Source organism: Podarcis vaucheri (assembly GCF_965113315.1).
Source record: "Podarcis vaucheri genome assembly, chromosome: 2".
NCBI lineage: Eukaryota > Metazoa > Chordata > Lepidosauria > Squamata > Lacertidae > Podarcis > Podarcis vaucheri.
Window position 1 is genome coordinate 15323187 of NC_138760.1, and position 21770 is coordinate 15344956.

The 21770-nt window shown below is 45.7% G+C and overlaps 1 protein-coding gene and 1 long non-coding RNA gene across 3 annotated transcripts in view; one reads left to right on the forward strand and one right to left on the reverse strand.

Annotated features, from left to right (window-relative positions):
* GPR84 (G protein-coupled receptor 84) overlaps positions 1–21770 on the forward strand; it is a 223123-nt gene that overhangs the window by 17858 nt on the left and 183495 nt on the right. The window lies entirely within an intron of this gene.
* Positions 1040–5090, reverse strand: LOC309526666. Of its 2 annotated transcripts, XR_014216811.1 has the most exons (3): positions 4916–5090; positions 4674–4759; positions 1040–1225 (listed from the first exon to the last, which is right to left on the reverse strand). It is a non-coding gene; the product is annotated as an uncharacterized lncRNA (long non-coding RNA). The 2 variants fall into 2 exon arrangements; XR_014216812.1 differs by lacking the exon at positions 1040–1225 and having other exon boundaries at positions 4528–4759.

Below are 21770 nucleotides of genomic sequence, written 5' to 3' on the forward strand. Positions count from 1 at the left end.
GAGCGGTACCTATTTATCTACTTGCACTCTGAGGTGCTTTCAAACTGCTAGGTTGGCAGGCGCAGGGACCGAGCAACAGGAGCTCACTCTGTCGTGGGGATTCGAACCGCCAACCTTCTGATCGGCAAGTCCTAGGCTCTGTGGTTTAACCCACAGCGCCACCCACGTCCCAGTCTCCTAAATATCAGGGCTCTAATCTGAATGATTTCAGCAGATAGCATGCCTGCTCTGTTAGACAAGAGAGTCTTCAATTTTAATTAATTTATTTTTTTGGCAACACAGCTAGATGGACAGAGAAAAATAATTAAAATTAAAATTATTACGTTTAATGTTTTAACCTGCCATGGGATCATAAGCTGATGAGGAACAGGACTGAAATGGAATATATCAGGCATGCCCAACTGGTCAATCTATCAATCGATTGTGGGGCGTCCCTGGTCGATTGCGTGATCCTGATTGCCTGATTGATGCCCCCCACAAAGAAAACCTCAACAACTTTGTGTCTTCCTCCCCTAAGGAAAGCTCAACAACTTTAGTCAATCCAACGGGTAGATCACTGACAGTTTTTTTATAGCGGGATTAGATCACAGTCTCTTGGGAGTTGGAAAATGCCTGTATAACCATTCATTCCTTATGAGGAACGGCTAAGGGAGCTGGGCATGTTTAGCCTGGAGAAGAGGAGGTTAAGGGGTGATATGATAGCCATGTTCAAATATATAAAAGGATGTCACATGGAGGAGGGAGAAAGGTTGTTTTCTGCTGCTCCAGAGAAGCGGACACGGAGCAATGGATCCAAACTACAAGAAAGAAGATTCCACCTAAACATTAGGAAGAACTTCCTGACAGTAAGAGCTGTTCGACAGTGGAATTTGCTGCCAAGGAGTGTGGTGGAGTCTCCTACTTTGGAGGTCTTTAAGCAGAGGCTTGACAACCATATGTCAGGAGTGCTCTGATGGTGTTTCCTGCTTGGCAGGGGGTTGGACTCGATGGCCCTTGTGGTCTCTTCCAACTCTATGATTCTATGATTCTATTCTATGATTCTATGATTCTATAACCAAACTTCCTTGGAGCGCAGACCCAGGACCTGTTCTGATCTGAATGCCAAAGCTCACTCCTGGAGCAGAGAATGCCTCTGAGCAAATGCAGAGTCCCCAGAGCACTGCTACTATGAGAACAGGATGCCGGATGAGACCTGACCCAGAAGGCTCATCTTATATTCTTATGCCTGCAATGCAGATGCGAAACCAACACTAACTAGCACATACAAATCGCAGGTGCCCTTCTTGCACTTTTTTATCTCCATTAAGAACGATTACACGTCCCTATTAGATGCTTATAGGATACTGAGGGCTTAAAAATAGCTTTTAAGAAAGGCTCCGATAAGCGGGAGATGCATCCACGGGTGACTAATGAGCAGATGGTGCCACCTTGTGGCAGAGATGCTTAATGTCTGATTCTGTTGCTTACCAGGCAAATACAATCTCACCCCTCTTTCACCGCCACCGCTGATAACAGGTTGGGATGCTCAGAGAATAGAAAGGAATTGTAGTCCCTGTTTCCTGAGTATCTCAGCTTCCTAGCGTGTGGGGGGGTGCAAAAGGGGTACATTGCAAGAGGGAAAAGAATTACCACCAATTTTCTGGGGATGGGCCCTTTGAAGTGGCTTGGTAAGTTGATCTGGTCCATGGTCTGCAGCTTTGGATATCTGAATAATTGAATATTTGGAGCTGGAGAGAAGAGTAGCAGGAGATTGTTCCTGGCCTCCTCTGGAGGTGCAGTGAGAGGTCATGGACTAGCACCATGCGCAGGTACTTGGACTCAATGGGATTTGCTTCAGAGTAGGCATATGCACGTGGTGCTGTGGGTTAAACTTCTCCAGCCATGGAAATGTAAAGAAAAGGAGGGTACCGTCTATCATATGTGGTGGACCTGTCCCAAGGTGAAAGACTTCTGGGAGAAGATTTATAATGAATTGAAAAAAATGTTGAAATACACAATTATTAAGAAACCAGAGGCCTTTCTTCTTGGAATAACAGGTTTGGAACTGCCCAAGAAAGGTGTGAAATTATTTTTCTATGCCACAACTTCTGCTCGAATTTTATTAGCTAAGAATTGGAAAACACAAGAAGTACCAACAGTAGAAGATTGGCAGATGAAGATGATGGATTTTTTGTAGCTTGCCGACCTGACTGGAAGAGTCCGTGACCAGAAGGAGGAGGATTATCAGGAAGAATGGACAAAAGTTAAAGATTAGTTAAATATGTTAAGTTAAATTAATTGGAGAAGCTTGCAAATACCAGCTAGGCTTAGGACTTACATATGTAATGTGATGAATTAATATGTTTAACTGCCGAACTAGAAAGGGAAAAGAAAAAAAGATGTTAAGTGACTAAGTTAATTTTATAAGAATATTGGTTTCGGAAAACTGTTAAAATGATATACATTGAAATTCAACCAGGGGGATGCGAGGAAGTCACATAACAATGTTAATAAGTTTGGTTTAAATACCGTTGAGATTTTTGTTTGTTTGTTTGTTTATTTGTTTGTTTAAATTTTTTTTGGAAAATCAATTAAATTTTTTTGGGGTGGGAAACAAAACAAAACTTCCCCAGCCAAAGTTTTGTATTAGTTTTCTGACATAAACCCTGAATTTGTACTCGGAAGTATGCTTCTGAATACAATTGCAGGAGACAAGGGTGTTTGTGGTCTTGCGCAGGGACGTGGACTTATAAAAAATATTGGGGGGGGCCCGGGAAAGCTCATGAATAATAAATAAGCTCATGAATATGCAAATAAAGTGGCACCGCCTCCTCGTGAGCGAATAGGGGAGAGCGTGCTGCGCCTATTAATCAGCTCCGGAACAGCTGATATGCGGGAAACGTGGGGCTAGCCGGAGAAGAGAGGGCGAGCCCCCTCCGCTCCGGCCCTAAACCGCTGAAACCGCCAGGAGGAAGGAAATTCTCCCCGGCAGTGCCTTTGCAGTGGCGGTGGTGCTGCGAAGCAGCGAGGCAGGAGCCCCCGCCCCCGGGGATTCCCTAATCTCGCGGGGGACGGCCGGGGCTCTCCGACTAGGGCGCGCGGCTGGCTGGCTGGCTGGCGAGGGAGCAGGTGGGGAGGAGGCGGGGGACGGCGGCGGCGCTCTGCTGGAAGGGCGCCCGAGATTATTGGGGGGGCTCGAGCCCCCTCAGGCCCCATGGAGTCGGCGCCTATGGTCTTGCGTGCTGGATTCCCATCAGAACATGTGACTGACCACTGAGAGAAGAGGATGCTGGAGGAAATGGGCCATTGGCCTGATCCAACAGGATTCTTCTTGTGTTCTAAATTCCAAAAGTCTGCCACATGAGACAGAATTTGGGAAGATTTCCTACCATGTGGGTTGTGGGGGGGGGGGAGTAGTTAGGTGGTGCCACCTGCTGGCCATTTTCCAAATAGCAGCACATTGGCACAAGCAGACACAATACAGTGGTACCTCGGGTTAAGTACTTAATTCGTTCCAGAGGTCTGTTCTTAACCTGAAACTGTTCTTAACCTGAAGCACCACTTTAGCTAATGGCGCCTCCTGCTGCCGCCGCCCCGCCGGAGCACAAATACTGTTCTTATCCTGAAGCAAAGTTCTTAACCTGAAGCACTATTTCTGGGTTAGTGGAGTCTGTAACCTGAAGCGTATGAAACCTGAAGCATATGTAACCCGAGGTACCACTGTATTTGTTGTTGTTTAGTCGTGTCTGACTCTTTGTGACAGTCTTCCACTGCCTCCCACAGTTTGGTCAAACTCATGTTCATAGCTTCGAGAACACTGTCCAACCATCTCGTCCTCTGTCGTCCCCTTCTCCTTGCGCCCTCCATCTTTCCCAACATCAGGGTCTTTTCCAGGGAGTCTTCTCTTCGCGTGAGGTAGCCAAAGTATTGGAGCCTCAGCTTCAGGATCCGTCCTTCCAGTGAACACTCAGGGCTGATTTCCTTCAGAATGGATAGTTTTGATCTTCTTGCAGTCCATGGGACTCTCAAGAATCTACTCCAGCACCATAATTCAAAAGCATCAATTCTTTGGCGATCAGCCTTCTTTATGGTCCAGCTATCACTTCCATACATCATTACTGGGAAAACCATAGCTTTTACTATGTGGACCTTTGTTGGCAAGGTGATGTCTCTGCTTTTTAAGATGCTGTCTAGGTTTGTCATCGCTTTTCTCTCAAGAAGCAGGCATCTTTTAATTTTGTGACCGTTGTCACCATCTGCAGTGATCATGGAGCCCAAGAAAGTAAAATCTCTGCCTCCACAAAATAAGTTTGTTATATATCTGACAATTGAATTATTCCCTATATTAGTACAGTGAATATGCGTTCAAAGCCTAAGCACTGGAGCAGTTCCATTCAGAATGGGTCGTGTGTGTGTGTGTGTGTGTGTGTTTAATTAGACTTGGAGAATGCATAACCCTGCAGAGCTATTCTTCCCAGCCTCAACACCTCTTATCCTTTAAGCTGCAGTGGCACAATTAGGTCATTTTGGACTCTGGGCTTAATGCTCTTATGTTTGCTCCCATTTTTATTTTTTTAAAGATAGCAGAGCTATTAAGCTTCAAAGGAAATAGACATAGTGAGGGGAGGAGTGGGCCGCTTCTTTCTCTCAAAGACCTTGATTTCTTGATTTTGGCACAGCCAATCATCACTTACCATCAGAGGCTTGTACTGACTGACTCAGTCAATCAATCAATCAATCAATCAATCAGTTGTGGCCAAAGGTCTTCTAGCAGATCAGTCTGAAACAAACCAATAAAACCAGTATGTTTATATCATACCCACAGCACTTTGTATCATACTCATACATTATCTCAGCTATCTGTACAACAAACCTAGAAGGAAGGCTGGTATTGTTAATCACACTGTGACAGAGAGAAGACTATTTGAGTTCGCACCTCTGAGATATGAACAGCAGGCTTCCAGCTCATAGCTTGTGCCCTTAACCATTCCGGCGCACCAGCTCCAGTCTGTAGGTGAGGCTTGCACTGTTGGTTAAGCTGGACAAAAGAGTTCTCCCAACACCCCCCCCCCGAAGTATCTCCCACTTAGAAAGCTGCCTTGCACAGACAATGGCAGCCAGAGATGGGGTGGGTGGGTAGGTGGGTGGGCTTGACACCTCTTCTTGTCATGGAGCATTGTGACATCAGGACAGATTAACTGTTTCATGCCTGGTGACACCCACAGCCTGTGAGCATGTTAGCTCTTAATCATGCTGACACACTGCACTGTGAAACATTTGACCTGTGCGGTCAGATTCAGGCAGCTTTCAAGGGAGAGGGAAGCTGTGATGGACAGCGCTTTAAGTCAAACCCCCTTCCCCTTTTTGACTCCACAATGGACCACAGAAGGAAGGTACCATATCAGAATGGGCTTTTGATTTTTGTCTCCCTTCCCCCTCCACCCTGCCCCTTGAGTATGCAGAAGCCCTTAACTTTAGACCCAGGAATAAGGAACCTGTGTCTGTTCAAGGGTTTCTGAACTGAAAATCCCACTGCCATTGGCCATGCTGAGTGAGACTGATGGGAATTGTTGACAGTCTAACATCTGAAGGGCCACAGGTCTGTCACCTCTGTTTTCCTGCCCTACCTTAGTGGTTTTACAAATTATGGTGACAATATATATGTATTTCCCATCCTTCCCCATAAGGTCCCAGGGTGAGTAGCCATCAAGTTTGCCATTATTTCTAATTTTTTATTGTTCAAATATGAGAAAGCTCAAAACAACACCACCACCTTGGTGAATTTTATTGTATACTGGAAGAATCATGGACTTGAATAAGAATGGTTTAATAAATACCCATATATAGAGAGAATCTCCAGCATTTTGTGGTGTCACATATCTAGATTATGAAATATATTCCTTAGGTTTAGCTTTCTCTGTTTACTTGATGCTATTATGGATAGTTTTAATGGCTTAATTAAAATTCTCCACCTTGTACAGAAGATTTGGGCTAGGATCCAAACAGCTAATATGCATTGCATGTCCACTGGGTTTGTAGATGCTCAGTGATTGCCTTAAAAAAAAAAGTTCCTTTTTTTGGTGGGTACATGACTCCAGTCAAGCTTGCAAAAATCTATCACTTGCCCGATAATAAATGTTGGAAATGTAAAGAAATTGAAGGTATATTCTTTCACCTTTGGTGGACGTGCCCAAGGATTAAGGCTTTCTGGGAAATGATATATAATGAACTGAAAAGGGTATTTAAATATACCTTCCCGAAGAAACCAGAGGCCTTTCTCCTGGGCATAGTTGACCAAACGGTGTTAAAGAAGGATAGAACTTTCTTTATGTATGCTACAGCAGCAGCAAGAATTCTCATCGCAAAGCATTGGAAGACACAAGATTTACCCACTCTGGAGGAATGGCAGATGCAATTAATGGACTACATGGAATTGGCGGAAATGACTGGCAGAATCCGAGACCAGGGAGAAGAGTCGGTGGAAGAAGATTGGAGGAAATTTAAAATTTATTTACAGAAACATTGTAAAATTTTTGAATGCTGATAACGTTGAAATGAACTTAAGGGGTTCTAGCAACAAGGTAAAATGTAAGATGGGGTTGATATTAGATAAACTAAATTGATTATGAATTTGCTGAACCAACTATAAAAAAGGGATACAGAAAAGGGAGGCGTGAGGAAGTCAGGAAAATAGGTTAACTAAAGAGGAGTTGTAAAAGAGAGAGTTTTGTTCTCCCCCCCCTTGTTATGTGTTTTTTATTTTTTTACTTTTTTGTGCTTTAATGTTTGTATTTTGTATTTTGACTTTGTATTTTTCTGTTTTTGTATTTTCTTTTCTTTTTTCTTCTGTTTTTGTATTTTTTCTTTGAACTTTTTTACTGAGAAAACTTAATAAAATATTTATTTTAAAAAAAGTTTTAAAAAAAGTTCCTTTTTGAACAGCAGGTGCCGGGGCCATATCACAAAATGCATCTCAAATTTTTCAAACATTGGTTTGCCATAGATCACAGGGGCCTGATACTTTCAGAACCAGAGTCTAAAAGTCCTTTAGGTGTGCAGAATTGAAATGTTGCTATCCTTTGGGTCCCTGTCTCGATTGATCTTGGCATAAATTGGTAGGTGCTGTCCTTGGTCCTGAAGACAAACTTCCACTATTCAAAAGTGGGTTATTTCTGGCTGACTCAGTGGCAGGCACTGTAGTGCAATGAACTGTGTGGATCCAGAGCAGATTCTTTCCCAACAGAGGGACACAGAACATGGGGGTGGACTTATGGAGCTATTTAACCCAACGTTTCTCAAAGCTGGAGGCTGAGGACCACTATGTTCACCCTCTTTCTGGTGGGCTTCACTGAGATGACTTTGCCTTTCAGTTGAACCAACACCAGTACCAATAGCTCTTTGCATGCACAGCACATAGGTTCATGAGAGTAGGTGCTTGGCTAGAGAGCAAGGTAGGAGTCTGTCTGTCCCAGGCAAGATGGGAGGGGAGAAAAGGAAGGAAAGGGGAGAACAAAGAAGTTGGTCACTGCAGTAAAGAATGAAGTATTTCCAAAGGGAAATAGATATCAGTGGAAAATAATAAGTCAATAAGAAAAGTCCTGTTGGATTAGGCCAAAGGTCTGTCTAGGCCATCTGTGATGGCTTGGGATTCGGACTCGGAGGCTGAACCTGAGGAATCCCAGCCTGCACAGGAGTCCCTGCCTCCAGAACCAGCTGAGCCCGGGCTGGGGCTTGAGCCTGAAGGGTCCTCGCCTGTGCTGGATCCTCAGGTGCAGGCACCAGCTGAGTCTGCTCTGGCTCCGGAGGTGATCGAGGACCCATTGCCTGCAGGTGCTCCACTCTCAGCCGCGTCAGGGGAAGGTGAGGTTGCCTCTGGGTCCGGTAACCCTCCAGCCTCTCCTGAGCTGCAGAGGCTCAGGGCAGAGAGGCGGAGGGAACTAAGTTCCCACAGGAGGAGTGCTCGCCTCCAGGCCAGGGCCGCCCTATGCCTCGGGGCAGATAAAAGCCAGCCAGCCCAGTCCCAGGTTGCGGGAGCAACATTGTGGGTAGCCTGTTCCTGCCTTCACCCTGTCCTGCTCTTCTGCCAGAGTTCCTGACCTCACCCGACTCCCTGCCTTGGACCCTGCTTCAGCCTTGACAGACAGCCTCCATACCACACCCTCGACCTCGGACTGGACTTGGACCTCACCGCACGGTTAACCCTTGGGACCAGCACAGTATCCTTCTGTTCTCAGAAGCCAGCCCAGAGACCTGTACTTCTCAAACATTTGACTCCCACAACTGATACTTAGGTGAATACTGCCGCTGGCAGTAACATTGCCCTCGATAGCCTTTACCTCCATGGATCTGTCTAATCCTTTTTAAAGGCCATCCAAGTTAGTGGTCATCACTGAGTTCCACAATTTATTTATGTGCTGTGTGAAGGAATTAATTTCTTGTCTGTCCTGAATCATCCAAAGTTCAGCTTGACTGAATGGCCTTTTAGGAGAAAGAGAGAATCATAGAATCATAGAATCATAGAGTTGGAAGAGACCACAAGGGCCATCGAGTCCAACCCCCTGCCAAGCAGGAAACAAGAGAGGAAAACTTCTTCCTGTCTCCTTTCTTCACCCCCATACCTGATCAGCAATGTCTATAATGGGCAATTCACTATGCCAAACTCTGCTGCCATCTGCCATTGTTTTGTCATGGTCTGTGTCCCCACACTGCCATTTTGTGACTCTTGGGCCTCAGGAAAGTTCACCCCTCTCAAGTCGGAGATAGAAACCCTGATTTGACCCAAATGGGAACCTCGAGTGTTGCTTCCAGATGTATGATTCACATTTATGATTCATAGCTGAGATTTGACCTTTTTGCATCTTGGAATGAGTCACTTCCTTGGTCTTGCCTCTTTCCATTCCAGAGGCGCGCTCAGAGCAGTTAGTCACAAACAGAAACAAATAGGGTGGTGAATTCCTCTGATGGTGAACCCATTTTCCAGCCAAGGGCCACATTCTCATTTGGGCAACCTTCCAGGGGCCACATCATGTGAGTGGTGGATAGACTGGGGTGGCTAGAAGCCTAAACAGCCACACCTTACAACCTGTTGACGGTCCCACTTTATATGCAAATAAAAGCAAATATTACAAATAAAAGCCACCCATCGTCAGTGCTCTCTCGCCCAAAGGGAAGGAAACATGGGGTGACACCGACCCTGGAAGTTCTTGCCACTTAGGGAAGTTGGGGAGCCTGTTTGTTAAAAAGCTTCAAGTTTGTGGTGGAACTCTCATTGAATGTGTGCTCTTTTACTACTGTCTGGCTTGGGAAACTGAGTTTGCAGTTGAGACTTGGCTCCCGTTGAGCTCTCTGATCATATTTTGGGTGGGGTGGTGATCAACGCTGAGTGGGAAAGCACAACATCTTGGTTTCAGTTCTAGATTTGATTGAATACCACAAGTGTACATTAGAGGGCATCGTTTGCCTGTAAGTCAGAGTCTAGGCTAGCACATCATCTACAAGCTACAGTTACTCCAGAGATGATACCCGCCCCCTCCAAGAATCTTCACGTGAAAAGGTTTTTATGCAGAGAGTGTAGCATTCTGCAAGGTTTAAACTGTGTTGGCTGCCCATTCTGTGCATCCATAACAAAATGAACACAAGTGCCATACTTCACACTTGACGAGATTATCACAAGATATAAGAAATCCACACACACCAGCAGCAGCAGCAGCAACAACTACTACTACTACTACTACAGGTAGTAAGAGGGAGCATGGTGTGTGTGTGTGTGTGTGTGTGTGTGTGTGTGTGTGTGTGTTTTCTGGCCCATGACAATTTTGGGCAAAATAGGTTTTGGCGCTTCAAAAACCTGCAGAACTTGTTTGACCTGAGATTGTAGCATTACAAAATAAACAAATGTGTGCCAATCTGTGTACACTGTGTACAGCTGCACTGGCTCCCGGTGGAGTACAGGGTCAGATTTAAGGTGCTGGTTTTGACCTTTAAAGCCCTTCATGGCCTAGGACCCTCGTACCTACGGGACTGCCTCTCCCGGTATGCCCCACGGAGGACCTCAAGGTCCATAAATAGCAACACCCTAGTGGTCCCGTGCCCTAAGGAAGTTAGATTAGCCTCAACCAGAGCCAGGGCCTTTTCAGCCTGGTGGAACGCTCTGCCTCATGAGACCAGGGCCCTGCAGGATCTGATTTCTTTCCGCAGGGCCTGTAAGACAGAGTTGTTCTGCCTGGTCTTTGGCTTGGAGCCAATTTGATTCCCTCCCCCTCTTTCTTTTTCCTTTCTCCTCCTGTGATGAGGCTGCATTTTAATATTTTAATATTTCAATATTTTAATTGTTGCATTTTAATCTTGTTTTTAAGTTGTATTCATTCAACTTGTTTTTATTATTGCTCATTAGCCGCCCTTGGCTGGGGAGGGCGGGGTATAAATAAAAATAATTTAAATGAAATTATTATTATTATTATTATTACTACTACTACTACTACTACTACACCATGGAACAATGTCAGCCCTATCATAAACCATTGAAATCTCTATAAAACCATTGCTTTGCACATCAGTGTGGCGTAAACAACATATGAAAGTATCCGCAAGACCTTTTACGCTTAAGCTACCTTTGAGAAAGAAGTGTTTTCTGTGGAATAAGAAAATGGCTCACCTTTCCACAAATCATGCCCAAGAGATTGGTACTGTACATGATTCAGGCTGCTCCTGGATCCAACTCTGTCATTGGAGGCCCAAGTGATGTCAACAGCAAGGATCCAATGCCAGTTTTGGCTGGAACGCCCACTATAACCATTCCTAGAGAGGCATAGCCCTGCTGCTGCGATCGATGTGTTGGTAACCTTAAAGCTGGGTTATTCTAATGTGCTTTAGATGGTGCTCCATTAAAATTGTCGTGGAAGCTGCAGCTGGAGCAGAAGAAAGCTGCTAAGTTGTCCAGTGGAGCACCCTAACACACACACACACACACACACACACACACACACACACACACACACACCATGCTGAAGGAGCTGCACTGGCTGCCAATTAGTCAAGGTGAAAGGGTTGGTTTTGGTCTACGTACAAAATCTTGTTGCTTTGTTGTTTAGTCGTTTAGTTGTGTCCGACTCTTCGTGACCGCATGGACCAGAGCACGCCAGGCATTCCTGTCTTCCACTGCCTCCTGCAGTTTGGTCAAACTCATGCTGGTAGCTTCGAGAACACTGTCCAGCCATCTCGTCCTCTGTCGTCCCCTTCTCCTTGTGCCCTCCATCTTTCCCAGCATCAGGGTCTTTTCCAGGGAGTCTTCTCTTCTCATGAGGTGGCCAAAGTATTGGAGCCTCAGCTTCAGGATCTGTCCTTCCAGTGAGCACTCAGGGATGATTTCCTTCAGAATGGATTTCCTCCAGAATGGAAATCCTATAGAAATCTTATAGAACTCTAAAAGGCCACATTTGGCTAACAAAGCTTAGCAGCGTTGCTAGCCGCTCGGGTGCCCAGGGAGGCATGTGCACCCTGCGGCCAGGGGCAGAACGAGCCACCCATGGGGGCGAGGTGAGTCAAGGCAGAGTGTGCTGCGTGGAGCTTCTCCCCAGCCTCCCCCTCAGCTGTAGGGCGGCTGAGGCGGTGGGCAGACACAAGCCCTGCGCTGGTCGAAAAAGCAATGTATAGCTTGCAGACAGTCCACCAGCCGCCTCCCCTTCAGCAGAGACCCGTGGCTCAGGCACGCTGCAGGCCCTGCGGTGGGGCGCCCAGTGCCCCCCCCCCCGCCGCACCTAGCTATGCCTCTGGATTAGGCAGATTCATGGAGGAGAGGGCTGTCGCAGGCTACTGGCCATAAAGGCAGCGCACTGCCTGCAAAGTAGGAGGCAGCAATGATTCTGGTTTCTGGAAATCACTCAGTGCTCCTGCAGCCGTGTAGGAATCATAGAATCATAGAGTTGGAAGAGACCACAAGGGCCATCGAGTCCAACCCCCTGCCAAGCAGGAAACCCCATCAGAGCACTCCTGACATATGGTTGTCAAGCCTCTGCTTAAAGACCTCCAAAGCAGGAGACTCCACCACACTCCTGGGCAGCAAATTCCACTGTCAAACAGCTCTTACTGTCAGGAAGTTCTTCCTAATGTTTAGGTGGAATCTTCTTTCTTGTAGTTTGGATCCATTGCTCCGTGTTCGCTTCTCTGGAGCAGCAGAAAACAACCTTTCTCCCTCCTCTATGTGACATCCTTTTATATATTTGAACATGGCTATCATATCACCCCTTAACCTCCTCTTCTCCAGGCTAAACATGCCCAGCTCCCTTAGCCGTTCCTCATAAGGCATCGTTTCCAGGCCTTTGAAGGGGGGTGTAGTGGGTGCGGGAGTTATTTTTCCAAAAACATATATTTTTGCCATTTTTTCACAGACACCCCCCCCAGTGATGACACCCGGGGCGGTCTGCACTCCCGCACCCCCCTTCCTACGCCAAAGCCTAAGGTTCACCCACCCCTGTTAAATATTAAAGTAATTAATTAAACCCACTGAAACAGGTGAAGGGATGCGGGTGGCGCTGTGGGTTAAACCACAGAGCCTAGGGCTTGCCGATCAGAAGGTCGGCGGTTCGAATCCCTGCGACGGGGTGAGCTCCCGTTGCTCGGTCCCTGCTCCTGCCAGCCTAGCAGTTCGAAAGCATGTCAAAGGGCAAGTAGATCAATAGGTACCGCTCCGGCAGGAAGGTAAACGGCGTTTCTGTGCGCTGCTCTGGTTCGCCAGAAGCGGCTTAATAATGCTGGCCACATGACCCAGAAGCTGTACGCTGGCTCCCTTGGCCAATAAAGCGAGATGAGCGCCGCAACCCCAGAGTCAGTCACGACTGGACCTAATGGTCAGGGGTCCCTTTACTTTTACTGAAACAGACACAGCTATAATGCTGAGTTCAAGCTTCAACACTGAAACCCTTATGTCCATTTTTTGAGGTCAAATCTAGCCATCAAATTTTCAAAATTTTGTAAGGTAAGCCCGGCAAGCTTGCACATGACATTGTTGCTTTAAAATTTTCTGACATCATGGGCACAGCCAAAGGGGATGGTGGGGCAGCTGCTCCCCTAAATCTAGTCAATAAATAAAAATTCTTAACTAACTGACCAATCATGTCGCAGATAGCTCAGTTCTGCACCTTCTAACTTAAAGCTTGCCCCTCCCACAACATAAATCCTAGATATGCCCAACACTGACTTAACTTAAAATGGAAGGTCTGTTTTTTTTGAAAGCCATACTTTCATATATGAATTTTGAAGTGAAATCTGTAAATGTCATTATTTTGAAATTTCCTGTTTTTTTAATTTCAAAATTCCCCAGCAAATTTTGAATGTGGTATCAATTTCTCCTTTTGTGTATAATTCCCACACAGGAAGATCTCCCACCCAAAGCAAAAGAGAAGTGCTACTGGTAGAAATCCCAGTAAGACAACACTGATCAGAAAACAGAAGCAGTCTTACATCACACACCTGATGTCATTCACTCCTTTGTGATGTCACACCTCAGCATCCTTGGCAGCATTACTGAAATATTGAGGGGTGTTTCCTAGACATAGTGATGTTGAAGCCATGGAGCTTGCATCTGACCGGTCTTAAGATAGATAGAACCAGGCAGAAGGTGGCAGACATTCAAATAAAGCTTTTTATGTGCTACGCAGCTATCAGGGTACAAGTATAAAAATGGAAGGAAATGGATCATTTTGTATTCCTGATAATGAGGGATTTCCTGCAGCCAATCAGAAGCTGCAATTTGGTTTTCGAATGTTTTGGAAGTCAAACGGAGGTTTTGGAAGTTTGACTTCCAAGGTACGGCTGTATATTTTTACTATTCCACAAAACCCCAAGTACAGTGGTACTTCGGGTTAAGTACTTAATTCGTTCCGGAGGTCTGTTCTTAACCTGAATCTGTTCTTAACCTGAAGCACCACTTTAGCTAATGGGGCCTCCCGCTGCCGCCGCGCCGCTGGAGCACAATTTCTGTTCTCATCCCGCAGCAAAGTTCTTAACCCGAGGTACTATTTCTGGGTTAGTGGAGTCTGTAACCTGAAGCATATGTAACCTGAGGTACCACTGTATATTTATTTCGCCTATAGCCACTTATAGTCCATTGAGATCACCAACTGATCCTAAGACCATGGCTGTGAGAGGTGGGTTAGGCTGAGAGAAAGCGACTGGTCCAAGGTTGCCCAGTGATCTCCAAGGCGGAGTGAGGATTTGAACCATGGGCTCTTACCATGCTGAAGCATTTGATGTTGCTGCTCTCAAACCCCATCCCTCAACTCCCTCTATTCACTTAGCATAGGAACATGGGAAGCTGCCTTATAATTGGTCAGGTCATTTGGTCCATCTAGCTCTGTATTGTCCACAGTGACTGACAAGAGACCCTCCAGAGAGGGTAGCCTCCCAGCCTCACCTGGAGATGCTGGGGATGGAACTTAGGATCTCCCCCATGCAAAACAGAAGCTCTACCATTGAGCTACAGCCCGTCCCCATCATCGAGTTTAGATGAGCCGGGGGGGGGGGGGTTCCAAACATATGTTTGTTCTAACTGAAGACATCACAGGGACAGCTCCATTCTTTGCTTGTCTACACGGCCTAGGACCCTCGTAACTACGGGACCGCGCACCTCTCCCGGTATGCCCCACGAAGGACCTTAAGGTCCATAAATAGCAACAGCCTAGAGGTCCCGGGCCCATCACCTCCTGATATGCAGATGACACAACCTTGATGACCAATCAGACTGCTGCAGTTTGGATCATATTCAACTCAGTACATAACAAGGAATTAAAGAACCTTTTAATGAGGGTGAAAGAGGAGAGCACAAAATATGGTATGAAGCTCAATATCAAAAAAAGGAAGATCATGGCCACTGGGCCCATAACCTCCTGCCAAATAGAAGGGGAAGAAATGGAGGCAGTGAGAGATTTTACCTTCTTGGGCTCCATGATCACTGCAGATGGTGACAGCAGTCACAAAATTAAAAGACGCCTGCTTCTTGGGAGAAAAGCAATGACAAACCTAGACAGCATCTTAAAAAGTAGAGAGATCACCTTGCCGACAAAGGTCCGTATAGTTAAAGCTATGGTTTTCCCAGTAGTGATGTATGGAAGTGAGAGCTGGACCATCAAGAAGGCTGATCGTCGAAGAATTGATGCTTTTGAATTATGGTGCTGGAGGACACTCTTGAGAGTCCCATGGACTGCAAGAAGATCAAACCTCTCAATTCTTAAGGAAATCAGCCCTGAATGCTCACTGGAAGGACAGATCATGAAGCTGAAGCTCCAATACTTTGGTCACCTCATGAGAAGAGAAGACTCCCTGGAAAAGACCCTGACGTTGGGAAAGATTGAGGGCACAAGTAGACGGGGATGGCAGAGGACGAGATGGTTGGGCAGTGTTCTCGAAGCTACCAGCATGAGTTTGAGCAAACTGCGGGAGGCAGTGGAAGACAGGAGTGCCTGGCGTGCTCTGGTCCAGGGGGTCACGAAGAGTTGGACATGACTAAACGACTAAACAACAAAGAGGTCCCGGGCCCTAAGGAAGTTAGATTAGCCTCAACCAGAGCCAGGGCCTTCTCAACCCTGGCTCCGGCCTGGTGGAACGCTCTGCCTCATGAGACCAGGGCCCTGGGGGATCTGATTTCTTTCCACAGGGCCTGTAAGACAGAGTTGTTCTGCCTGGCCTTTGGCTTGGAGTCAATTTGATTCATAGAATCATAGAAGCATAGAATCATAGAGTTGGAAAGGCCACAAGGGCCATCGAGTCCAACCCCCTGCCAAGCAGGAAACACCATCAGAGCACTCCTGACATATGGTTGTCAAGCCTCTGCTTAAAGACCTTCAAAGAAGGAGACTCCACCACACTCCTTGGCAGCAAATTCCACTGTCGAACAGCTCTTACTGTCAGGAAGTTCTTCCTAATGTTTAGGTGGAATCTGTTGGTTTCTGCTTCCTTCACTGTGCAGCGAAGTGCTTGTCACAAGACAATGTTTACATTCCACAGTCAGAGTACTGTTGGGTTTTCCCACGGGAATGGGAAGCTGGATGTGACGTACACTGGTTTCCTGTTTTTCATTTTTTCTCTCGGTGTTCTTCATTCCGAGAAGAAGGATGTTTGCTTCTCTGCTCCAGCAGAGGCAAGATGCATGTTTGTAATTTCTCAACTTTAGACTGAGAATAAAGCAACTTTAAGCATGTGGCACGTACTGTTCATCATTCCGTTGTGCAAAGGACTCTGCAATTTCAACATTTTGGTTATGGGCCCAGAAAGACGTAAATCAAACTGAGGAATGCCGGCAGAGGTACAGAGGAACGGATCGCGTTATCTGCTCTGCGCGTCAAGTTTGATTGATGAAGGTATGTGCTCATGCTGCCCGGAGCAGCCTGCCAGTTTCTAATTTTATGGCTGGACTTTGAACTTTTAAAGCCGTTTTGCCGCGATACAGTTTAAGGCACAAGCTCACAGGCTTGGATGGCTGGGGAAAACGAAAGTACTTTTCACAAGTGCTTTTGGAAGTTGTACAGTGACGCAGCTTGATTAAAGCAGCAATGATGGCTAATGCAAAGCTGGCTGATGCTTTTGGGATTCCTAAGCTCAATAAGAAAAATTACACGGAGTGGGTACTTTATGCAGAGGCTATTCTGCGGAAGGAAGGTCTGTTTAATGTTATTACAGACAACCCCCCAGCTCCAATTACAGCTGAATGGACTGCTAAGGATTCCAAAGCAAGGGGAACGCTTACGTTGATAGTATCCCCAGAAGAGCTCTGTTTGTTGCGTGGAAAGACCACAGCCAAAGAAATTTGGAACACTTTAAGAGAGGCTCACTTGAGGACAGAAGCTGGTTCCTCAATGTACTACTATGCCAAGCTGCATGGTATGGCTCTTGCTGAAGGTGGAGATGTGCGTAAACACCTGATGGAGATGCAGAATCTGAGACATGAGCTGCAACAGAGAGGACTCAACTTTCCAGAGGCTGTGTATTCCTTCATGATACTACATTCTTTGGGTCCAAGTTGGGAGTCCGTTGCCACTCAGATTGCTGTTCAACCAACTGCTCAGCTCACAGTAGCCTATGTTACTGCCGTGATCCAGAATGAAGCAGATCGCCGGGGTGCTAGCTGCATGGGTAAGGGGGAGTCTTCAAAGACGTCATCCCAGAGTGCAGTGGAACCACCAGAGGGCGCCAAAGCTTTGAAGGCAGTGAAATGCTACTCGTGTGGACGTCTAGGCCATATGAAGAGGGAATGCAAATATCCCAAGGCCAAGACAGAGCAGCGCAGCGGAAGCTCATCGCGTGGAAAAGGCCAAAGCAAAGGCAAAGGTCCGGTGTCCAGGACAACGCAGCACAAGGCAATGGTCTCACGCTTCACTCCAAAGGTTGCAAAGGTCCAGAAGACGTCTAGATCTTTCTTCGTTGTTGATTCAGCAGCTACCCACCACATGTGCAACGATAAGAGACTGTTCGTGTCTTTTACACCGCAGGAAGGTGCGATTCACCAGGCGGATGACCACACGATCCCCAGTCAAGGCTACGGAACTGTTGTTCTTCACAGTTTGGACTTAGAGATACAGGATGTACTGTATGTTCCAGATGCCACACACAATCTTCTAAGTGTGATGCAGCTGAATGAACGGAACATTGACGTTTCCTTCAAGAACAAGAAATGCACCATCACAAAGAAAGACGATTATGTATTGCATGCTGAATGTGTTGATCGTTTGTTTGTTTTGTATTATGATGATGTTGTGCAGAATGATACTTGTTGCATTGCAGGTTCTAACAAAAGTTTGCATGCAGGATGTATTCATGATTTTCACAGGAAATTTGGTCATTTGCATTTTGAGGCAGTATCTAAAATGCCTGCCTTGGTTGAAGGTATGACTATTAAACCCTGCAGGTACCACATGAAGTGCAAGGCATGCGCAGCAAACAAGGTGAAAATGGCTGCGAAAGGTAAGGTGTCTAGTAGGCAAGCTACAGAACCATACCAGATTATTCATGCTGATTTAGTTGGTCCACTATCGCCCTCTTTGGGTGAAAATAGGTTCTTCATGGTTCTCATTGATGCATTTTCCAGGTATATTTACGTGTATAATCTCAAGCAGAAATCAGAGGCTTTTCCAAGGTTCAAGGAATTCTGTGCTTGGTTGGAAAATGTGCATGGTAAGAAGATAAAAATTCTTTTCACAGATCGCGGGGGAGAATTCACTTCTCAGCAGTTTGAAGCTTTTCTGACTGAGAAAGGAATTCAACACGATTTGTCCAGTCCTCGCTCGCCATGGCAGAATGGGCTTTGCGAAAGGGCAAATCAAACATTGCTTCAAGGGTTAAAAACCTTGCTGCATGATGCAAATCTTCCAGAGAGTTATTGGGCTGAATCTCTCTCATGTTTTGTTTACAGTTACAATCGCAGGTTATCTTCAGCGATTGGTTGTACCCCGTATGAGAAGATGTTTGGCAAGAAACCATACATCAAACACATGAAAATTTTTGGTTCTGATATGTGGATTCACTCACCACAAAGCTCCAAGTTAGGCAAACGTGGATTGCATGGTATCTTTCTGGGTTATCAGAAAGGTTCTTACAGAATAATGATGACTGACTCTAAGACAATTAAGCTCACAAGAAGTGTAGAGTACAATGCCAAGTGGGGGGAGAACGTGGGAATTTTTCAATGTTATCCTGATGACAGTGATGAGACTGAGGATAAGCAACAACAACCCACACCCACTGATGAAGGTTCTGATTCTGAGTCTGAAACTGAATCGGATACTTCAGAGGATTTCAAGAGTGCGAAAGCCTCTATGCGACCCTCTGAAAGCTCTGATTAGGAATTGGAAGAACCATTGTTCACAATAGGCCACTTTTCTCCTAAGAAGGAAGAGGAAAGTGTTGAAGACCAAAGGCTGATTCGCAGGTCACAAAGAGCCACAAAAGGCAGACCTCCAAAGAGATTTGCTGATGAATTTGCTAAGACAGCAGTAGCAGCTGTTAAAAGCTCCAAGAAGGTATTTGAACCTTCAAGTTTCCAAGAAATCCAGGATTTGGATTCTAAGGAAGCTGAGCCATGGTTAAATGCAATGAAGGCTGAGCTTGATTCCTTAGAAAGGAACAAAACATGGGAGCTAGTTCCAGTAGTTCCAGGAATGAAACTGCTTGGAAGCAAATGGGTCTTCAAAGCGAAGACAGATCAAAATGGCAAGATAGTCAGACACAAAGCCAGATTGGTAGCCAGAGGTTTTGCACAGGTACCAGGTGAAGACTATCACGAGACCTACTCACCAACTGTGAGATATGAGAGCATTAGGCTTATGCTCAAGCTAGCTGCAGAGGAGAATCTACACATTAGTCACCACGATGTAAATACAGCGTTTTTGTACGGATCTCTAGGTGAATCACTATATATGCTTCCACCTGATGGCGTACAGGTAAAACAGGGATTTGTTTGTGCTCTGAAAAAGTCCCTTTATGGTCTCAAACAAAGTGCACGGTGTTGGCACACAAAACTCACTGAAGCATTGTTTTCTCTAGGTTTTCAACAAGGGAAAGCTGATCCATGTGTATTTGTCAAAGAGGAGGGGCAAAAGAAGCTGTATTGTTTGTTTTATGTTGATGATATTTTATTCTTTTGGAAAGATGTTACAATGTACAATAATGCCCTAGCTCAACTGAAAGAGCACTTTGACATGAAAGATCTTGGTGAGGTAAACAACTACCTATCTCTGGAAATAGAGAAAGATCAAAGTGGTAACATTCTAGTTCACCAGTCACGGAAAATTGCTGATGTGTTAAACAAACTGAACCTGATGGATGCTAACCCTGTAGACACACCGATGACAACAGGTTATCAGGTAGAAGACACTGAAGAAGCATTTTCTGACACCACACTGTACAGAAGTGTGCTAGGCAAGCTAAACTTCATTGCCAGATGTTCAAGACCTGACATTGCTGTTAGCTGTAATTTGCTAAGCAGACAAGTTAACAATCCTACTGTTAAGGATTGGAAAGCTCTGAAACGCATAGCACGCTATTTGAAAGGCACTATGCATTACAGACTGAGATTTAACAATCAAAAGTCTGGTGGTGTTGAAATTTTTGCAGATGCAAGTTTTGGAAGTGACACTGCAGACAGGAAAAGTACGTCTGGAGTTTGCTACATGTACAATCAGGGTCTATTTGATTGGTCATGCAAGAAGCAAACAACAATTAGCTTAAGTACTTGTGAAGCTGAACTGAATGCACTGTCTTATTCACTTAAGGATTGTGAATGGTTGTTACAATTGTGCAAAGACATGAAAATTCCTGTCAAATGTCCAATCCAGGTTTACCAGGACAACAAAGCATGTTTGGCTTTGCTGAATTCGGAAGGTTGTAAGCAAAGCACAAAGCACTTGCAGTTGAAGGTGCAACATGCTAGGGAACATATTCAGAAGGGACTCGTAACGGTGTCCTATATGCCAGGTAATGAAATTCCTGCTGATGTATTGTCCAAGATTGTATCAAGGGATCAACACTGTACCTATGTACAGAAGTTGGGTTTGTACTGATATTGTACGAACACGCTGCCCAGTGATGTTCACAGAAAGGGGGAGGATGTTGGTTTCTGCTTCCTTCACTGTGCAGCGAAGTGCTTGTCACAAGACAATGTTTACATTCCACAGTCAGAGTACTGTTGGGTTTTCCCACGGGAATGGGAAGCTGGATGTGACGTACACTGGTTTCCTGTTTTTCATTTTTTCTCTCGGTGTTCTTCATTCCGAGAAGAAGGATGTTTGCTTCTCTGCTCCAGCAGAGGCAAGATGCATGTTTGTAATTTCTCAACTTTAGACTGAGAATAAAGCAACTTTAAGCATGTGGCACGTACTGTTCATCATTCCGTTGTGCAAAGGACTCTGCAATTTCAACAGAATCTTCTTTCTTGTAGTTTGGATCCATTGCTCCGTGTCCGCTTCTCTGGAGCAGCAGAAAACCACCTTTCTCCCTCCTCTATGTGACATCCTTTTATATATTTGAACATGGCTATCATATCACCCCTTAACCTCCTCTTCTCCAGGCTAAACATGCCCAGCTCCCTTAGCCGTTCCTCATAAGGCATCGTTTCCAGGCCTTTGACCATTTTGGTTGCCCTCCTCTGGACACGTTCCAGTTTGTCAGTGTCCTTCTTGAATTTTTTAAGTTGTATTTCAATCAACTTGTTTTTATTATAGGTTGTTAGCCGCCCTGAGCCCGGTCTTGGTTGGGGAGGGTGGGGTATAAATTATTATTATTATTATTATTATTGAGGAAAGTCTCATTCCCCCCCCCCCAATTGAGTTTACTCTTACACCACAGCCTCTCTCCAGCAGGGCCCTTGGATTTCCTCTTCATTGTTCTGCCCAGTGATGCATCTTAAGCGATCCTCAGCAGCAGCAGCAGCAGCAGCAGCAGCAGCAGATTGGATATATCACCAGGCAGTTCACACTTAAGGGCCATAAATCTCCCTTCCCCTCTTCAAGCTCTCCAGGAACAGCTCCCCTAGCAGAGACTCTTCCAAGAGAGGCCTCTGGGGCTGCAGAATTCAGAAGAATCTTTTTCTTCTGATCAGCACAGGGGTGTTGCTTCAGGGCATCCCCCCCCCATATGGCTGTAATTTGCATATGATTTCCATATGCAGTGATGCAAGTTTAGGTCTCTGAGCAAATTAAGATGGTGTGTGTTAGAGGCCTCCCAGGAATTGTGTGTTAAAGCACGTTCAGCAGCCCTGTAAGCAGTGTGTGTGTGTATTAAAGTTTAGAAATGGGGTGCAGGGTAGG